The sequence below is a fragment of the Anabrus simplex genome, chromosome 5 (assembly GCF_040414725.1).
Source record: "Anabrus simplex isolate iqAnaSimp1 chromosome 5, ASM4041472v1, whole genome shotgun sequence".
In the NCBI taxonomy this organism is placed as follows: Eukaryota; Metazoa; Arthropoda; class Insecta; order Orthoptera; family Tettigoniidae; genus Anabrus; species Anabrus simplex.
Genome location: NC_090269.1, coordinates 409,733,552 through 409,739,173, shown reverse-complemented (window position 1 = coordinate 409,739,173; position 5,622 = coordinate 409,733,552).

Below are 5,622 nucleotides of genomic sequence, written 5' to 3'. Positions count from 1 at the left end.
CTCGTTGATTGATGCCCCTGTAAGTGAGGGTGGTAGAATAACACCCACGGTATCACCTGCCTGTTGCGAAAGGCGATTAAAAGGCATCCCAGGGGCTCTTAATTTTGGAGCGTGTATTGGCAACCATGGGGCAATTACCTTCCACTTAATTGTTCATACTCCTCACTTTCGTATATCCTATCTGGCTTCTCTTGGTCATCTCTGTCCTTATCCACCCCAACGTTATAACGTTTGCGAAGTCTGGGGAGTCTTTTATTTCCAATCACTTCGTGGTCCTTTTCCCCTCTAATGAATGATAAGAGAGAATGGTTGTCTTCTTGTAGTCTCTATCCGTTCCTGATATCGGCAACTATCTTGGCTGTACTTTCTCTGCTGTGAGCTGTCGAAGTTTGAGAGTCAAGTCTTGGAGGCTTTTAGCTAACAGATTCATCTCCTGCAAACATCACTCTTACCCGGTATCTTTCCTTGCAGAATTTTTTGCAGTATATGGTATCTACTTTTATTTCTCATTATGTGGCTCATGTAATGAAGCGTTCTAATTTTTACTGTGGTCAGAACGTTCTCATCCTTCGAAGGATATCTGCATTTGTCCATCTGTTCATTTCACTCTCGGCGTCCTTTTGTAAGATCCACATCTCAGAGGCCTCTACACTCTTATTAAGCGTCTTTTCTAAATGCCACTTTTGAAAACCGTAATAGAGAACGGAAATCACATAGCAGCGAATGAGTATCCTGTTTTGTGGCTAATGTTAACTTAAATTCGGAAACACACCGACTGATGTGCTGCCCTACTAACATGAGTACGAAAATGAAGCTTGATAATGCAAGGGGATGCATTTCATGGCGGCCCGCGAACGCCGTACGTTCTATTTATAAGTCTCCCGCGTGCACTAATTATCAATGGGATGTCCAATAACTGATTTTCACTATTACTGTCTGCAGCTTATTTACGTCAGATTACGAATGTATAAGTACCTGACGACCGCTCGCTGCACGTTCCTCACCACTTCCCATCCAAAACATCCCCTTGTATTAGTAAGCCTCATTTTCGAAGGCACAGTAGTAGACTGATATTTGGTACAGCAGCACTAAAGTTGACTTCAGCATATTGACATTGGCTGATGTGTTCAGCAACGACATAACTTTAATCTATAGAGAATCCGGTCGAAAAGCAGCCGAAGCTCGCAGACGTAATTCGAGGGTGTTTCCAAATAGCCGCCAGTCTTCTAGACATGTATTTCGCCGAACAGAGTTACAATTAAGAGGCTATGGATCGTTCAAGGTACATAGTACAAACAGGGAAATCTTTGGTAGAATGGAATGTCCATACGTGTAAACATTAATGAGTTATTAAACTTTATGTTCTTCATCTTTTGCATATTTACAAAGGCAACCTGTTACAGAGCGTATGTAGTAGAATATTTGTTTCACATCCCAAATATAGCACGTTGTAATGCTTCTTTGTAAGCCAGCGATTGAGTATCCCAATCATCATTAGCGTATGTGAAACACGAAAGTACGGGACTGGAGGGCCAAGAATTTGGTATGTGAATGAAGGGCTAGGTATTCAACCTGCTTAGTACGGTAGTGCAGCGGATTGCCTATTCTCGCCTATTATTTTCAATGTTCCAGTTTCGCCAGTGCCTTTTTCCTTTGTTGTATGCAAGCCACTGAGTACAGGGTTTATTGCGAGTTAGTGGCAGCCTACTCCTGTAATTTTTGGAGTGGTCGTTCATTTGAGTGTTGGGCGTTTAATCCTGTATTATGGGCAACCCGCTTCTTAGACTAGTAATGCAGTTAGGCGTGAGCCTGCTCTAGTCACAATTTAGTATTGAGTTTTGAGCGATTACTTCCATAATGTGAGTAAACCACTGGGTAGACTTATATGGCAGACAGGTGCGAGCCATCATCTACCATTACTCTGTATGCTTATAGACTATTTTCTTTACAATCCACTTAATGTCGCATTGACACAGATAAGTCTTACGGTGACAGGTGAATAGGAAAGAGTTAGGAGTGGGAAGGAAGCAGCCGTGGCCTTTTATTACATCTACAGGCCTACCGACAGTGAGTTTCGAACCCGCTAGCTCCAGAATGGAAACGTATAACTATGTGTTCGAACCGCACAGGCCCTTCCTCGGTTTTTGGACCATTACAAAATTAATTATTCTGATATTTTATAAGAATGTTGTTATACTAATTAAATATTTGGATGACATATGGACCTTACTTAATAATTACATTAAAATGTATACATGTACATGTATATACAATTTGTTGGTACAAGTATGCTGTAGATTTAGCGTTCATTTCTGGTATGTATGTTCAGTCTGTCAGCGATGCCGCTGGTGGGATCCTCAACAGCTCTGCCATAAGCTGTCATATATGGCCTAGGTATCACTGAAGAGGCGTACTAAGGAAATGGGAAGTGAGGTAGTTTCCCGTTGCTTTCCTCACCGAGCCAGAGTTGCTATTACATACCAGTCTGCCTAGCCCATTGAAATGCATACACCAACCGACCCTATGAGCAGCATTTTCACACCATTCATAGCAGGGACTGGCTGCATAAGGATTGGCATTACTAGCATCGCTCATACCTCAGTCACTTTCATATTGTCAAAGCCAAGGATAAGACAGAGACAGATCTATGAAAGTAACAAAATTGTTCTAGCCTATACCAGAAGACATAGTGCACTGTAAACACTAGGTTTTGCCAGCAAAAGCATATCATTTCTAGGAGGACTAAAGAATTTCAAATGTTCAGAATTAAGACACTCGGGTGTTTCTTTTTAAAGAAGACCTTTTCACCCGTGTTGTTAATTTCTTGAATGAGTGGATTGGTTATTCCAGAAGTGAAATGACAGAAGTGGTTAACAGTTTTAATTACTTCTTCTCGTATGGTTGGCGAGGAATATCAGCGTTACGTACATGTCATGGTACGCTGGCTATTGTTCTTAGGACTTTATTCTGGTGTACATAAAGTCCTTCAATATGACAGTCTTGGGATGTTCTCCACGCTTTGGCTACAAATAACATGATTGTCCTAATTAATGCTTTATATAGGTTTAATTTGTTTGATTTATTCTGTTTCGATCTTCGGGATGTTAGGCTGTATATACCAGAAGTTGATTTTCTAGCGTTGTCTACTATGTGATTAATAATAATATTAATAATGTAATAATAATAAGAAGAAGAAGAATCGTATGGCCTCAGCTACAGTGTGCAGACATTTTAATTTGCCGCCGTCTGCCTGTCTGCTCGTCATTTTCGATGTTCCGTTTTACTCTAGGCCTACTAGATGGCGGAGAAAACCGAATCTCTCTTGGACGGCTATGGCTGATATTTATTGAATTTTGTCGGGTAAACACCAAACGTGTCACCAGAGATCTTATACATGCCGACATCGTACGACATGGAGTGTCGAATGGACTTTCTTCCGCCCTTCAAAAATCCGACTACCTCTGCCGAGTTTGAACCCACTCTCTTGAGATCCGGATGTCGACACTCTACCACTGATCCACAGAGGTAGCTAGATGGTTAATGTGGCTGCGTAAAAGTAATCTCTTTTCACGTTCGACGCCGACTAAGAGATTGTCAGAGTACTATACCTGAATGAGGGCGGTGGGTTTGGAGGACTGCAATTGTTTTGGTTGGACTGGCACTTTTTCTCCATTTGTCAAGCCGCTGCTCTATTGAGTCAAAAAGTCTGCAATTATAAGTGTATCATGTGAATACATTGCTATATCTGATCCCACCATGTGTGGGATATCAATGAAAAAATAGCAAGTAGAAAAGGGGGCCCAAAACGATACCTTGTGGGATGCCGGCGTAGATTTTTCTGTGAGAAGACTCTTCACCATATACTATTACAAAGTTTTGGTTGTCGTTGAAGTCTATTGTTTTCCAGGAGCTATGATCAATTTGTAGTTTTTTGAGTTTGTACAGTAAGACTGAACTCCAAACACTGTCAAAGGCTTCTGAGATATCGAAATACACTACAGGTCTGGCACGGTTGTGGTTGAGAGATTTAGTGATTCTGTTCATTATTTTATTAGTTGCTGAGTTGTTAAGTGCTATGCACACAGAAGAAAATTGCCGTAGTTTACGGAGGTAAAACATTTCCTGAACTGGTAGACACGGTAGAGGTAGGTTCTGCATAAAGTCAAACACTATTCCAGCGACGTCATCCCTATTTTTACATATTTCTCTGACAGCTTCGATTTTCTTGTAAAATTTGCAGGCTCTCCTCTTGTACAATAATAGTTCAGCCACTGCAGATCGTTTAGCATTATCTTCAATGAGGAAGATTTTTTTAAATTTAAAGCCTCGCATGTTTAACAAACATCTAGTGGAGGTCGCCCGAAAAGGTTACCATAATTTTCTTGATAGTACTTAAGGAAATACTTATAAGTAATCACTTCCTCTAGTTCTGGATGTTTTGAAATCAATAAACTATGAAGAATTTTACTGTTCAGGACGGCTTCTAAGTAAGTAACAGGAGTAGTAGCATAGGTGCTAACTCTTTTAGGAAAAGACTCTATGTGAAAATCAACTTTGATAAGCATATCTAGTGAAATTTTATTGTGTTTCTCATGTCTCCCTCGCATATCAACAGGTTGGGCACCTTTGGCTAAAAGTGATGTTAATATACAAAGAGCTTTGCTACTTATAGCATATAAGCTTAGGAAAGCAATACGGCATACCTCAAGCCGCTCAGTGATCTTGGTAGTATGAAATTTAAATGAGGACTCAAACTGCTTTGACTCTGATGTAGTAGGCCTATGTCTACTGACTTGTAACATTTAATCAAACCCATTATGTACGTGTCTCTCTCATTTTTAGGCCTACCACTGTAATGAGTACTAATTATTTGCGACTTTTCCTCATCATCAAACATTGTAGTGCAATGCTTTTAACACTTACTGTCTGGTCCACTTGTTTTCTTCTCTACTAACTTGCCATTTGTCGTTACAAATTCTTCACTTCTCAGTCTTGCTTCTTTCATTACCTATGTCATTTGGCCGCTACCTCTTCGTTTCTTTATTGGACTTTCGCACTCTGAATCAGACATTTTAAAAATTGAAGTACTAATGTACAGAAAGCCCTAATAACCTCACATCACGGCGAGTTGACTGCGTAATGTTCGAAACATATAACCTACAAGGAACAGAAAAAAGAATGACAACGCTCTGGTTAGTTGCAGCAGAGAGGAACAACAGACAGCGCTCCAAGTGGGTAAGCCTGTAACACTTCAGTTGAAGAAGGAACACATTCCTGGAATCTTATCCTTCTTCAATTGACCAGGAACATTCCATTGTTTGCAATCTCATTATAATAAGTGGAATGTTTTCCTTCTTCATAGATATTACTGCGTCTTAGCACAATGCACAAAATGGCTACCTCAGTTCATTTTGTCAAAAATATGGAATGTTTACCGTTTACATCTGACCCATTCAATTATCCGAAAGGTTTCACTTATGATCGATACACCAACAACACCTAACATAATGAAAACAAATTAATTCACTCACCAACCTGCAGTATGCGTACCCGGTTCAACAAAAACATGGAACCGTTACCAAAGTTGCCTTCAACCAATAGGGGGCTAGAATAACATCACCA